Genomic DNA, 16,009 nt, shown 5'->3' with positions numbered 1-16,009 from the left:
TCTCTTGGGAGACAGACAACCCCACTTCATCTGATCTATAGAGAGTATTAGATTTGAGACTGTATGCCTCCCAGGAGGTCCCCATTAACCAGAAAGTACTTGTTATTTGGCAAGACAACTTCTTCATTTTCCCCTCTTGGAACTGTGCAGTTTGCTTTGAAATATTTATTCAGCCAAATAGCAAGCAATTTACTACACAGACCAATGTTAGTCCACTCTTCTGTGAAGAAAGGGGGTCAGGTTTAAGTTCCCCCTCCATTAGCTATTTAATCAATTATCCAAATTGGCAAAGTTTCAAGAGGAGAAAGTCACTAACTTCATTCCAAAATAACCATTCTGTCAGTAGTTAGGGCACATTTCTGACCTGAAAGTGCCTGTGAGTGAAATTTTTTCTCCAACTCAGAAGTGTGGGTATGTTTTTAAAAGGTCATTCACCTAAACGGTAAGTGCTCTAATTACTGGATACTTGGGCATCAATTAGCAGCACGTTCTAATTATTTTGGAGAAAAGGCAGGTCTAGCTTATATGCTAGAAAGATATGCTGGTGCTCCCCTAATGACACTGTGATTAGATTTGTTGTCCAAAATGTTGGTAGTCTGGGTTCAGTTCTGCTGATTCCCTGCTCTGGCTGGAACTGCAACCTGCTACTCCCAGATACTGTTCTGAGATAAAACATTGGCCACACCTGGAGGAACCATGTCATTTCATGGTCAGAATGGGGGAATTAAATATTTATTTGCCCATACAGAAGAGGCGAATGACTCTTTAGCCTGGTGCCTGACAGAGCTGCCCAAGGAATGGGTACCTGGTTGCAGTCCTTAGTCCATGAGCTGGCATGATGAAAGATTTCCACAGTCCTTGAACCTGTTCAGTCATCAGAAGACTTAAGGTTCTTCTGTGGACACACATAGATAAAATTTTAACACTAAAAACTGAGTTGGGAATGGGCAAGGCAGTCGTGGAGTTTGCTGTTCAGAGCCCAGGAGACTGCCATTTGACTGGGAGTAGTGTGGATTTGCAGTGAATCCCAATTACCGTACATTGGTTTGGTTTACAAAGTGCGCGTGAATTAGATTTCTCTCTGAAGCAAAGTAAATTGGAAGCTCTGCTTACGGTCTGTACCAAATGTACTATAACCTGCAGTGGGGACAAAAGGATCTGAACTAATTAGTCCTTTGAACAGCCTCAAACTACAGGCAGGGTAATAACATTTGGTCCAAGACAGCAAGCTACATCCAGTCCATGGTAAAACACATTGATCACATACCTTAAACATACGGACCTCAGCACCAGCTGCTTTCATCTTCAGCTCCTCTAGTGCTGAATTGCTTGCTAATACAGACAAATACATCCAAGTCACATTTCTGCTGCCTAAAACCCTTAATGTGTTTAGCTCTAAGTCTCTGCGTGGATTTTGCCCTCAATCATCACAGATGACTGTTAGTGAAAACTTCAAATTCCCTCTTTTTTTCCTGAGTCAAACCCCCCCTCTTTTCAATAATTAAGTAAGAAGTGACAATCTGGGAAACGATGCAAAGGAAAAGATGGAAATTAAGAACTAAAATAAAACAAATCTGAGGAATAAAAGAAACAAAGGCAGGAAGAAAGTGTCACACAAGTTAAGGAAAGATCGGTAATGATTAAAAGAGAACAGACTAGAAAGGAAAACAGGTGGTAATGAAGCAGGAGGAAATATATTTTGAAGCAATACTTTGTACAAAGCTTAAAAAATATACATATCAGTAGACAGCGTAGTTTACTATCTAGACTGATCAGTGACTATTCTCTCAAGTCTATACCGGCCTTTTCTCACTGCTGCTGAAATAGCCTGTAATTATCACACATTACCTTCCCTTCATGGCATCAAAATCGTTCTCCGCATTTTGGGGAAAATCTGGGCTAAAACAATTTTGTACTGTAGGAAGAGGCATGGCTGGAGCTGGGGACTGGGAACCTAGTGCCTCGGCTTCCATTTCTAGCTGTGCATCTCTGACCTTCAGAGAAACATAACTCTGGAGTCATTTTTCCTGCTTACCTGAAAACTACAGGTAATCCATAACCATTACACAGCATTAAGCACTTACAAAAATGGGGCACAAACATCAAAATTGCTTATTCTATAACAACCCAGTGAAAGGAACAAATATTATCTGCATAGTAATGCCAGCAAAAAGGATTACAAATAAGGCCAATCCAACAAAGTTCAAGAAAAGAGATAAATTCATAAATCCACCACAGGAAAGTGCTCTAATAGGGGGAAAAAAACCCAAAAAGCTGACTTTCAGGAAGGAGGATTTTAACCAGGTAGGGTGCCTGAGGAGCTCAATTGCTATTGTGGACCAGGAGGGATAGGCGTATATGTGTATGTGTATATATATATATATTCCTATATAAGTATATATATATGCTTAAAAAATTATACAGTTAAGACACAGTGATTCTGCTGAGTAGATTAGACTATTGTCTTTATATACCTTTACACAGAAAGCTGCAGGTTTTCCAACATCTAATAGGATATCATATTCTTTCCTATAGACCTAGAGCTGCATGAATTTTTTTCAGAGGAGAATGAAAGAAAATTTAATGTTTTTACATCAAAACATCTCTCGGAATTGTGCAAATTTCAAGAAAAAATTGTTTTGAAAAAGTGAAAAAGGTATATTTTTCAGATTTCCATTCTGAAATAGCTTTCCACTGCAGTGTTTTTTTCATCATACAAAATAAGAGATTATTTTGGTTTTATCATAATCAATCTCCTAAGTTTATCTACAATGAGATTGCCCTACAAACAGAATTATGGACTGAAAAAAAACCCCTTCTTAATCTGTAGAAATGTTTAACTTATATTTTTGTTCTTTTCAGAATAGAAAAGTGGCAAAACTGTAAAATTTCCCATAAACAAAATGAAATTTTCATATGGCTGAGTGCTTCATTACTAACTATGCAACAGACTCATAACATTTTTTGTTCCCTGTGTATCTTAGGTGTTAAGGAAAACAGAATTTGTTCCTCAGCGATGAACACTGCATAATATGGTGGCAAAATCATTATTTGAGAAAGTGAGTTGTCTCCCCAGCTAGTCTGTTTTGCCTCATAACAAGATTGAGAGGAAAGTGGTGATGTGAAAGCTAATTAAATTTGGGCTTATTTGAAAGTGTCAAGATGATGTGGGATGAAGAAACCTATTTTAACAACAGGTAGTCTCCCAGTTTCAAGTTGTACTTCTGACTGGCATTTGTCTCCACATTTTGTAATCACTTCTTACAAATGTGAAAAAAATGTGACTGCTGGTATCTTCTTTGGTTACCCACTGATGTAGTTTTTGGGTTTTTGTCAACTACTTCTTTCCTTTAACTGAATTGAGTTGACTCATTCATACTGTAGTTTATATGTACTCACACATACCAACAATTTTCCTGTTTATTTCATTGATTGCATGAAATTAAATTATTTACAAGCTCATGCTGGATATTATCAACTGTGTAAAAATTCCCAGCCCAGAGTTTCATAGCAGTGCTGCTGTGTTTCGCTCCAATGTGCAATCAGTTTGGAATTCCTTCCCATTGACTATTGGTGCCACTTGTCATGCAAGGCTTAAACTTCTCATGTCTGGAAAGATCTAAAAACCAGGCGTAATTATTGTTGTTAATGTTTTTTTTTTCATTATGATTGCTTTAACAACATGGATGCTCTCAGCTGCTTGCACTTGCCTACCCTAGGGTACCTGTGGAAAGAAGGCTCTTCATCTCAGTGGGGCCTTAAGGAAACACACTTTACCTAGCTATGTGCATTCTAGCTAGCAAAATATTTTAAATGTTATTTTGAGATCTTGTCATTGCTTTCTCCTTAAATACTCTTTAGTTAGACTCTCAGATGGTATCAGCTTGCTGCAAGCGGGCGTGGGGGCCAGTGCTGGAGGTCCAGCAGGTCAGGAAGGCATGTACAGAGCATCCAGGCTCGGCGAGGCCAAGCAGTGGGGAATTTTGGCTGTGTCCCCCAGGAAGCTCTGCTGGGGGGGGAGCCGGTCGTTCCTTCGCTCCCCATGCACGCTGCGCAGCAAGGGTGGCCGGTAAGGAGCTGTAGGGGAGGCACGGAGACCCTCCGGGAAACGAAGTTTGCTTCCCCCCCCCCGAGCACCTCCCTTGGAACTCTAGTATCAGTGCTAATACTTAACGTAGGACATCAGCTGTCTCTCAGCGTAGCCGGTTGAGAGAAGTGTTGTTTGGGGCAAGCATTCTCGCTTAAAATTCTCCTAATTATTGCAAGTTCTAGAATTAGCACGTTTGTTATGCTCCAAAATGGCATTTGTTGGGTATTATTGCATTTTCTTTCTCCATTCAGCTGAACAGTGCTGCTTAAAACCTCTTTTTTAAGTCTGGTAGTTGCAAGAAACTAATTAGCGTTTGTGTCAGAGAAAGCTTACTTCGTTATACTTAAACATTGGCCTTTAAACCATGGGTATTTAGAACTGCCGAATAATAGTCTTAAGCAGTTAGTTTGTGAAAATCTTGTATTGCCAGCTTAAATAAATCGTAAAATTGGTATAGCCTAGGTTGATAGCCTTGGCTGTTTAGCTGATAAATTTTATTCCAAACATAACAATACAGGCAATAATAATAACTTGATTGCTTTCTAAGTGTAGTTGGACATCCCCCCATTCCATTTAAATGCAGTATTCAGCAGTAGTGACCATAAAATATTTCACATTTCAAATTCTTACTTTCAAAAGTTTATGATTTTCCATTTTGCAAAATAAATTAGGGATCTTCTGTTATTGACCCATACTAATGCCACTTCTAATTTCAAAGCATGAATTAATTCTACTGAAAAATAAGTTTGATGGAGAATTCCAAATCAAGTTCTGCCATCAGTTCTACCCTCTCCCTCAAAGACAAGACTTCCACTGCTTTGCCAAAGAATAGCAAGGACTCAGTTCCCATAACTCAGAGTACTTATCACATGAGTAACCTGACGTACACAATCAACCACTTTGTTGGAATACGCACATTCATAAAGCTCTGCATCTACACAAACTCTTTCAGGATTAATGCCTTCATTCAGCATAACCTTAATTTTAAGGAAGGTCTGTCTTCTTCTCTAGTTTAAGCCGCTGAAGAAACGTCACTGAAATCCTTTTCTGTTGGAATATGCAGTTCCACTGAAATCACAATGCTCCATGAAATTGAACTAATTTTGCTGAAGTCTTGGTTTGAAAGAAAAACCTCAAAAAAAAAAACAACAAAAAACCACAAACCCAAACGACTGTTTCTGTTTCATTTCAGTCTATCCAAAACAATTTGGGGAAGAAAATTTGTTTTTTGAGGACTTCTCAATTTGTGTCTTTCATTTCAAAAGGAGACATTTTTAATTTCAAAAACCTCTGAAATGGCACCCTGGTAAGTAGAAAAAACTGGTTTTGTTGCTTTATGAGGCTGCTTCACCCCGTGGTGCCTGGCATGGTCTACTTGCCACCTGCATCCATCTGTCCTTGGTTAGTAATCTGCTGTGGGTACTGCTGTTGGTACCTGACTTCCTAAGATGTGGTGACTCATCTGAAGAAAGTCTTTGAATATACAGGGAGTTAATGCTTTTTAATTATTTAGAAGCTATTTTAAAATATTTTGAACTCCTACCCAGTGTCTTCATCTGGGGTGAAAAAAAAGGGTGAAAAAAAAAGCTGCAGGAGGAACTGTGGGGAAACGTAAAGACAAAAATGTAAACAAGATGCTTACTGATTATCATAAATACAGGCAGTTTTCATTCAAAGTAGTTGAAAACTCCAACTTGAATAGTAGTTCAAATCAGTAAGAAAGACACCATGTATTATATGACTCTATTTAATTTTGGACTAGATTTATGCTTTTTAGTGATTTTCTTAAAGAATATTTAAGCATCTCTCACTCTTAACCATTAAAGCACACTAATCAACAGTCAAATATAAGGATTATACAAAATTTGATACCTTTTTTTTTTTGCTAATCACAAAGAAGCCTACGTCCATCATTTGTTCAGATTTTTAATTTGGCCATTTTAATATGATAAATGATGATTAATGTTTTAATGTTACCAAGATGCTTTGGGATGGAGGTTGCTATCTAAAGTGCAGAAAATATTTTCTAGGATTGTTTTATTAGGTAAATAAAACAACAATAAAGGTGCTAGATAAATACAAAATCTAAAATGCACATTCCATATTTAAAAAAATCCACACTCATTTCTGAAGTGAAAAAAATAATTTTGAAGGAAATGTAACTTTTATGTCATCATGTCCTTTGAACTTTAGACCTTATAGATATCTGCCTCCCACCTCCATTCTAACACTGGAATGGGAAAACAGGCTTTCCTGCGGTTTCAGTTCTGACACACTTTCTCAGTTTGAAACTCCTGCAGTTGCTGTCCTGGATAAACTAAAAGGAAGAAGACATCTGCAGAAAAGACAAGAGACCTTTGAACAGCTGGATTATCACATAAATATTCATTTTCAGTGTTCAACTGGCAGCTTCCCTTAGTTCAGTGGCTTTCCTTACCTAGTAGGTTTAGGTTGTAGTATAAAACAATTACAATAGTTTTAAGTTGATTTTTTTTTTTTTCCCCCAAAGGAGTAGTAGGCTTAATTTATACAAAATAAGCCCTTATACATAAAAATCCATGATAAATGGTAGATTTTTATGAGTTATTTATTTCATTTGTTTTCTGACACTTTCTGCTGCTGAGTGGCAGACATTAGCAGGAAAAAAAACAATGCCCCAAACATTAGTATTGGAATGTTTTAATTTAGCCAGGTATAGGAGTACATGGTTATATTATTGCCTACTGTCAGATCAAAAATGTAGCATTAGGTGTAATGAAATATGAACAAGTATGAGGCTGTTTGCTTATGGATTATATGTGTATTCCAGAACCAAATATATGACGACATGGAATTAACGGTCTCTCTCTACAAAATTAAAAATTATAAAAAAAAAAAAAAAAAAAAAAAAGCGTGAAAGTTCTTTTTAAAACAAAAGAAGAATATTTGTGTGTTATTAATTCATTTCACTCTGCTCCACTCTGTGAAATACAAACATGTATTTCCAGTAAGATATCCTTGAAGGACTAAATGTCTCAGGGGACTGGTAATCACGTTTTTTGGAGCCTTTCACCTCTAGTTCACTGATTCAAATACAACCAACATGCAGTAGTGACGGAAAATCATTGCCATTTGAAAGCTGGTTTGTGGCCTGTATGAAATGAACTGGTTATTTCACTCCATTTCTTAGAGGATCTTGAAAACGCACTCGGCGCTTTCAACAGCACCAGCGCTGAGAACCCCGAGCTCCTCGCAGGATCTGGCCAGGTCCCCGCAGAGCCACAACCGGGGCTGGTTTCTCTGAGCATGGCAGAGGCCCGGGCTAACAAATAAAATCTCCTTCCAGGCAAATTTCCTCAGTACGCTGCCCACTTGGAGCAGAGAAGTCCTTAGTCACCTGGAAGGTCTTGGTGGGCAAACATTTTCTTTGTCGGGTACCCAGCCAAGCCGGGCTGCAAGGGCAGCTCAGCGTGGGCTCACGGCACGGCACTGCTGCTTGCTGTGCCCTACAAATGCTGGGTGAAAACTGAGTTTCGCTTTCCATTTCTGCCAATCTGGTACTTTTCATTAGCGTTAAATATACTTAATTTAGGAGGAAAAAACCAACAGAAAGACACCACAGAAATGACGGGGGAAAGTGCATTAGTTTCTTTTATTACACAGAAGTACATACCTAGTTAGGAACAGTTAATAAATTGCCCTTTGTCAAGATCATACCGACCATATTCTAGAAAACCTATCTGACAATACTTTTTCTCATTATCTGCAAATTATCTCAGTTTTATGTTTCCCAGTGAAGGCTTTAAATTGTCTCCTTTATGATTTCATTTCCTTTACGTCAGGGACTTTTCTTCACAAAGGTGTATCTCTTTTTAAGAAAATATACTCATCATTTTTTCTGAACATTTAATATGTTGCATTGGGAGCTTCCTCAGAGGAGAGAAAGGAAAGTCTGTCTTCATTAACCACTAAATATTAAGTGGGGAAATTAAAACATTCGGATGTCATGTCAGCTATATACATTGTCTTCTATGATGTCACATTTGATTTTCTTTTCTTATGACTTTGACAGCATCATATTAAAAATTTGATTGCACAATGACAGTACAGGCTTTGAATTATTCAGCTTATGAGTGCACTCTTACAGGAAGACTATTTTGTATTTCTTGCCATTTCTGAAAAACTGACATTTAAAAAAATGTAAAAGGAAAGGGAAAATTATTGCTAATAACTAATTAATAACTCAAGCTTGGCAAAGGTAACCTCATTTTAATAGAATATCACACAAATTAAAAGCAGATTAAATATAACATGCAACGTATTTCAAAAGTCACTTGAAACATAATTCTCAGGGTGACATTTTAGCCCCAGTGAAATCGATGGCAAGCCTCCAATTCAGTTTCGGTGGAGCCAGGACTTCCTCCTAACCAAAGAAAGCCCGTACATTTCCAATCTGGTTTTAGTAACTATCTGTCAGAATTCTTGTGATACTTAATTAAATTGACTTTACCCATCCCTTCTCTTAGGATACGGTCCAGCTATTAATGCTTACTGAAGTCAACGGGGCTTTTTCCATTTGACTCCTACAAGGGAGTCAGACCCTTAAAGTTGGAACCTCTTAGGTAATTTTTGCAATAGTCTTTCAGGGTTTATACTGTGTATTTTCCTATGATGACTAGGTTCTGCCAGCTTTCTTTTTTGTTGCATTTTACCTCTGTCTAGTGTTAAATAAGTGCAATCTGTTGGCTCATTTGTATCAAATAACTTCAGCTGTAACCCTGTTCAGAGTGACCAAATTTGTCTTTTCTTCATTAAAATTTAAGGTTATTTTTAAATCAGTAATGATATTTTTAAATCATTGAAGTTGGAAACATTTGCTCTCCAGCTTGATTAAATTCAGCTAGTCCTTTCATATCAGAACCATAAAACAAATAATGCCATTTTAAGAAACATGCTATTCCCACCACCTAAAACGAAATTTTAGTGGTATCAGATATGAAAATGTCATTCAAAATTAAACCCCTTTTCCAGTAAATATGACTATTATTTAACTAGTTGGTCCCAATAAAACTGCCCCTAGCTATACGTACTTTATTCTTTCTCACAAGAATTATCTCAGCTGAGCTGTCTGGGCAGGTAAGAACTATAGGCTTGAGTACAGCTCAGAAGGGTAAAGCATAGAATATTCCATAGGAGACATGAAATAAATCCTTCCAGGTACAGCAATGGGGAAAAATACAAATGATCTTTTCGCATCCTGGTTCCTCAAAAATGGTTAGCAGAGATGTCTTTGATTCTGCTCACAGCAGTGCCTGGGAAGAACCTCATACCGATTTAGCTGGGATCAGATTCACGACCACAGTTATACCAAGAGATGTGCTCGTATTCCCTCAGAAATATCTGAGGTTTACTCAAGAGTTTAGTTTGTCATTAAAAATATATATTTAGCTGTTCTTCATCTCTCTTCCAACATCTTTCTCTTCCAGTTTGAAGATGACAGGAGTGCCTGTTTTCATTACAAGCAATGGAAATTAGTTATGGATCACTTACTTACATTATTTTAGTTCACCTTTTTAACCTGAATCTAGTCTGTTTCAACACATGAATCATCCGGGGACAGCATTTTTTTATTCTTAAACAAACAGTTACACACTTGTGTTGCTTTTCTACTGACAAGCCAAACTTATTTCCAAATGTACAGTTGGAAAAAGATACCGCAATTCAATAACATTGCATCCTGCAGTGTCAGTCTGCAAACATTCTGTCGGAAATAAAAACGCGGGAGCTTCCAGGACAAAACCCTCCTGCCCTTATCATTTACTGCTCAGCCTCTACTCAAGCAAACTCCAGTTGAAGACCACAAATTGTACCTATACAAGTGCAGAGTAAAAACTGCAATATAATATAGCCCTCTACCAAGTTCATGTGTTTTTAACATCCGTCCTCATCAAAGGCTTCACGGTTTAAACACTGTTTGCAAAAGCACTGCTAAGCTGAAATCAAAATCAGAGTGTTTCCCTTACAACTGTTTGTGGTTTGACTGAGAACAGGTTGACCATTACAGGTGACAGAGAAAGTTATTTCCATAATAACCTTTAAATTTTCTTGTTTCAGATTGCCACCCGCCGTGGCAGTTAAGATGTGATGAAACCTTTCTGATGAGTCTCATACAGATTCCTCTCTGTATTGCAAGAGAAAAGTCATCATCCTGTAAATTGTACAGAAAAGCTTAATCTACAGAATTACAAGCTTTCCCTTCCCACAAATGTTGTGCGCTACTTGTATGTAGAACCACTTGAATCCCTTTACCCAGTGTGAAGCAGGACTAAGAAGTCCTCTCTCTGTAAGTGAGAAAGAATACTACGAAAAAGTATGAGTGAAACGCAGGAAAAAAACCAACGCAAAACCAAGCAAAAGCTCCAACAAAATTTAACAAAAAGCAGGAATTGTGGAGAAAAAAAAATGACGTTTTCCTCCAGCCTCTTTCAGTCTTAAGTGTTATCACAGCACCAGCTTCTGGAGAAGGGAGTGAAGCTTTAGTGTGAATCTTATATTCGTACTTGTTGGCTATTTGGCAAAGAGGCAAGAGGTTGCTCTTTTTTTTTTTTTTAAAAAGGCAGTTTCCAGGTCTTTAACATTACTCTGAGCCAGAGATGCTAAATAAAAGAAGGAGGAAGCGCTGCTGCCATAACAACCCTTCGACAGGGAACTATTGGGATACAGATAGTTACTACACTACCTACAACCAGCCGTGTGCATCATGACACATAAAAACCAGAAAAGGCTTCTCAGCCTCAGCATCCCATCGTTTGCGCTCTCGGCTCGGGGCGGCGAAAGCCAAATAAGCACAGACTTCCCCCCCCCCCCCGCAAGTACCCCCCCCCCCCCCCCGCCGCGCTTTAGTCGTTTATTTGGGGGGCAGGGGGAGAGTGTCAGGAAAGTCCATTTCAGCGCTGAGTCCTGCACGAAGCCGCCCCCGTTCCCCGCGGGAAGGGCCGCGCTCCAACGCACCCGGCGGCCCCGGGGGGCCACATACACACACACACACCCCCCCCCGGGACCCTCCCCCCGCCTCCCGGGGGGTGACTTCGGGGAAGCAGCCAACTCTGCTGAGCCGGGTCCACCCCACCTTCACTCGGTCCCTTGCAAAAGTTGAGGTGCTGCCCCTTCCCCGGGGTGGGGGGGAAGTGGGGGTGGGCTGCGGACGGCGGACGGGGGGGTCGGGGGGCTCCCGTCCCCGGGGCTCCCCGGGGTGTCTGTGCGTGTGCGAGACCCCCGTGGGAACGGGCAGCGGCAGTGCCCGGGAGGGGCAGCAGGGCGGCAGCCCCTCTTCCCCCGCGGAGCCACGGGGACACCCCTGCTGCCCCGCGGACCTTCCGCCCCCGCGGGGAGGGCGCAAGCCCGGGCCGGGACCCTCCGTTCCCCCGGGGTCGGGGCCAGGCGGGAGCGCGGTGCCTCCCCCCCGCGAAGCCCAGCCCCCCCCCCCCCCCCCGCTCATCCCCGGGGCCGCTCCGGGATGGGAGGCGCGGGGGAAGGAAGCGGGGGGTGGGGGTGGGGGGGCGGAATGCACGGCAGGTGCTTTTTTGGGGGTGGGGGGGGTGGGGGGGGGTGGGGGGAGCGGGGCCCGGTGACTCACCCGTCCGAGGCGGGGGCTGCGGGTAGCGCGGCGGCGGCGGCGGCGGCGCTGCCCCCGGGGCGAGGGGGGCGGCGGGGCAGGAGCAGCAGCGGGCGCGGGAGCAGGGGGGAGCGGCGGGGCCCGGGCTGCTCCTGGGCGCGCTCTCGCTGCCCATCCCCGGCGCTGCCGCCGCCGCCGCCGCCGCCGCCGCCGCCGGAGGAGGAGGAGGAGGAGGAGGAGGAGGATGCGAGGGAGAGTCAGCCCCGGGCGCGGGCACGCGCAGCGGCGGCGCGGGGCGGGGAGGGGGGGACACGGCCACGGGGGACACGCACACACACACACACACACACACGCACGCACGGGGAGCGGCGCGGAGGCGCGCAGCGGAGGGGGAGCGGCGGGGAAGCGCGGGCGCTCGCTTCCGCAGCCCGCCGTCCCTCGGCCCTTCTTCATCCCTCCGCGGCTCAGCCCCCATTTTCTCCTCCTTCCACCCCTTCGCCCTCCATCCCTCCGTCCCGCGTCCTCCCGCCCCTCCATCTTTCCCTCCGTCCGTCCCTCGCCCCTCCAGCCCTCCAGCCGCGATCCCTCCAGCCCTCATCCATCCCTCCGTTCCTCCGTCCCTCCGCTCTCCCGGCCGCGGAGACGCGGTCCCCGTGTCCCGGCCCCCCGCCGCAGGGTGGCCCCGGAGCCCCCCCGCCCCCCGCCACCCGGGGCCGCGGCGGTGGGCGCGGGCGCGCTGCTGCCCCGCCGGCGCGTCCCCGCGGCTCCCCCCCGGGAAGGGCGACCTGCTCCTCTGAAGGGCAGGAGGTCCCCAGCCCCGCGTCCCCGCTTCCACGCCCCGACCCCCAGGGGAAAAGCGCTGCCGGCGCTTGCCTGTCCTGCTCTTCCCTTTTTTTTTTCGTTCTTTTTTTTTTTTTTTTTTTTTTCCCCCCACCCGGCAGGAGGAAACCAAACCGTGCTGTGGCAGGGAAAAAAAAAAAAAAAAAGGCGGTAAACAAGAGGAAAACATATAGAGTACAATAACCGTTGACTGCGTGAGAAATAAGCCGTACGCTGGAGTAGTTCTTAAAAGCGATCTTTCAAGCCTGCTCCTGAAACCTAAAGGACTTCCCGGATGTTTATTTAGGATCGAGAGTAATTATTTTAACATTAAAAATAAAAGAAACAACAGCTCAAAGTGCATTGTGTAAGCAGGAGACCTGTAAATCAAGTATGTCAAATAAACAAGCACACCAGAAGCTGGCTATCAACTCTTTATCCTCGCTCTGAACTCTCCCCACATTATATAATGTTGATAAACTGCTGCGAGTACGTTTAGGAGAGAGATCCAGCGACGATGAGACCACAGCGCTATTCATCGGAGCACATTAGCAGCCTTACCTGCCAAGGAGTCGTTTCAGAGGTTCATCTGCGCGTTTCTCATCAGCCCTCCAAGTAAACAATTTCCTAGATGCTCGAAGCAGACGTATGACTCCCCGGTGTCAGTGTCTCTGTCCTAGACGCTTCTGAATGGCTTGTGGATTATTAACTTACTATGCTCTGCCTTGTACCAAGAGCTGTGCAGGTACCAACAGCTCCTACTTGTGAAGCCAGGGAAGAGAGAGATTGGGTGGATTTCCACGCAGCTCCACATTTCGAACTGCTGATTTGCTGCTGTAAGGGCTACACTCATTTAGAGAATTGGTCTGGGCTTCCAACAGGTTTATTTCAAAAGAGAGGCCTGACCCAAAGTTCACTAAAGACGATATGAATATTTCTATAACCGTGGTGGGAATTGGTTCAAACCACTGTGAGCTCACCGTTGGCGTGAAGGTGTTTCTGAGTGCCACTATTCTAGTAAGAACTAGTAAGAACTCCCTGGGAAAAGGAAAAATTACTCAGATGTGCATCTTTGTCATAAACTGGTTGAGAGAAGGTCAGGGACCTCTTTCTGCTCCCCTGCAGCTATTGGCAAAAATACGTGCTAGAAGGCAGGCTTACAGCCCCTGGCTAGAGGATGTCCCCCGGTCTCTGTAGGCTCAGCCAAGCCACCAAATACAGGAGGCAGCGGGAGGGAAAGAGGGGACGCTGTAAAATTATTAGATGCCAACTTTGGGCATCTGTAAAGCCAGGAGAAGCAGGACTCGCTGTTTCTTTCTGAGGCATTGCTGCTTGCAAGGCAATTCTCAACAAATTAATCTTTCAGTGTTTTTCTCTTCTCTGGTCTCAGTCCTGGGATTATATCTGAGCACGCCTTTAACTCGCAGATTCCTGTTATTTCCCCTGCACTTGGTTTGTGTGTGCGCGCGTGTGTGTGCGCGCGCGCGCGCGTGCGCTTCTTCTGCCTTCTCCAGCAAGGGCTCTAGGCTATTAAGAGAGATGGAAGAAGTCAGGGAAGGGAAAGTGGGCAGTGGGAAAAATTTGGGCTCTGCATAGATAATGACATCTTTGAGCAAGAACTTAACTAGCATGAGTGGCACAGAGATTGGCTTACATTTTGTAACATAGTTAATACAGGGGTTTAATATATTTAACACAGTTTTTAATACAGTTAATTTTTTTTTGTTCCTCTCTTGCTCTGTAGTTGCTGATGAACGGCTCCAGCAGGGACAACTGAGCCCAGCATAATAGTAGCCTGGTAGGTGGAATGATTCCTGAGAAATGGGAGCCTGAGTGTTAACATTTTTTTCTCTGAGATTCAGAATAGGAAATGAACTGCTGAGGTCCTGCCTGTTCTCAGATGAATGACTTTAGCTCTCTCCTAGCCTTGACTACAAATTTAGTCTGCATCAAAGCAAGCACATATATGCCCACAGAATTTTTTTTTCACCAAAATTATTTTGTTGGAAATTTGTCAGTTCTTCAGGAAATTACAGGGCTCGCTTCAGATTCTTGCATGCTCTTTATGTATACGTACAGGGATTTTTGTTTATGTACAAGGATTTATCAAGATTTTCTGTTTTTAAATTATAGCAGCATTTTGTTTATGAAGAATACAAACATTAACCCTTATGCTTCAGAGTCACTGTAGTGAACTGGTTTATTCTGAGGCTGCACCTCTCCTATAAAACCTTTGTGTGAGAGCACTAAACATTTTTTTTCTCATTGGAGAGGAAACGTAAGCCTTTGTGGTTATACCATTGCTACAAAAATTGCCTTGGCAAAAGCTGGCTGCTGAGCTTGCCACCTTAGACTGGAAATACACTCACGTTGTTTTCTGAAGCTGCCAAAATATTTTCTGAGAGCACAGTTTGGTAGGAGGTTTCATTCACATAATGGAAAAGATGTGGATATTAATAGATGTTTTAAAAGTAAAAAAATAGAGAGTGATTTTTTTTTACAGAGGATATAGTAAAGGTCAAAATAAATAGAACAAAATTACAAAAAATAATAAATAACAGAAAAAAATACACCAAAATGAATCAATCCCCTCCCCAACCAGCTCCCCAACCCCCAAAGTAGATATTTATCAAAATCATGTAAAAAACGACGAGGATTTATTTTTTTACCGAACATGATCTGAACATTTATGCTAGGAATGTTTTTAAAGTAAGAACATTTAAGAACTTACTAAAAACTTAGACGCAGTACTGAAATACCTGCTTTTCCATTAAAGTTGTTTCCATAAAGTTAGTCCCACCAGTGTCTGCAGGAGCAGGGCTTCTCTTTTCAACCACAATCGTTTTGGAGGACCCAGAACCCGTGCTGGTGGGAGCCCTGTGTGCATTTTCCTATTTGTAATTGATTGTTGGCTTGGGGGTTAACTGCATCGTTTAAAAATCCATCATCCTTTGGCCTACTGTTTTTGACGTTCATTAGTTACGGCTTGCCTTAAACTTGGCCCTGATTCTACAGCTGGGTTGACTAATGCCTGTACCTGGTGCTGTGCAATCAGCCTTAATGACCTTGATGAGCGCAGTGGCCCATTGCAGTTTGCAGGGTTGTGGGATGAGGATTAGGATCCTAGATCTGGACAGGAGCCGTGTTGTATAGTAAGAGCTGAATCCAGGCTGAGGCTTTGGATATGATTAAGATAAAAAAATAACACAAAATATTACTAATACTTGCATCTGAGAAAGAACTGTATGTTCTCAGTTTTTATTTTACAGCAGGTTGAGCACATTTAACTCTGATAACTGAGTGGTTTAAGCCTCCATTCTTAGGCACATTTATAGCATTTGCTAATGCCTTTATTTCAGATAAAATAAAATAAATCACTTATTAAAATATCTTCTAAGTGGAAATGTAGCTAGTGGGGTTTATCACAGAATATTTTGTTTGCTCCATATGTTTTATTAAGGAAAAACAAAGATTAAATGAGATTAAGTAGTCTATGGTAAACTGGA

The 16,009-nt window shown here is 42.7% G+C and overlaps 1 protein-coding gene across 2 annotated transcripts in view; it reads right to left on the bottom strand.

The window, feature by feature from the left end:
* FUT9 (fucosyltransferase 9) overlaps nt 1-13,155 on the bottom strand; it is a 104,920-nt gene extending 91,765 nt beyond the window's left edge. The window contains exon 1 of one of the 2 annotated variants that reach the window (XM_049817663.1): nt 13,065-13,155. The gene's annotated coding sequence lies outside the window, so the exon portion shown is untranslated. Of the gene's footprint in view, nt 1-11,705; nt 11,743-13,064 lie in introns of those variants that run through there. The other variant, XM_049817662.1, reaches the window with a different exon arrangement.
* Between the last annotated feature and the right edge of the window lie 2,854 nt (nt 13,156-16,009).

Source organism: Accipiter gentilis, chromosome 15, assembly GCF_929443795.1.
Source record: "Accipiter gentilis chromosome 15, bAccGen1.1, whole genome shotgun sequence".
NCBI lineage: Eukaryota > Metazoa > Chordata > Aves > Accipitriformes > Accipitridae > Astur > Astur gentilis.
This window is presented reverse-complemented; position numbering and strand designations above follow the sequence as displayed.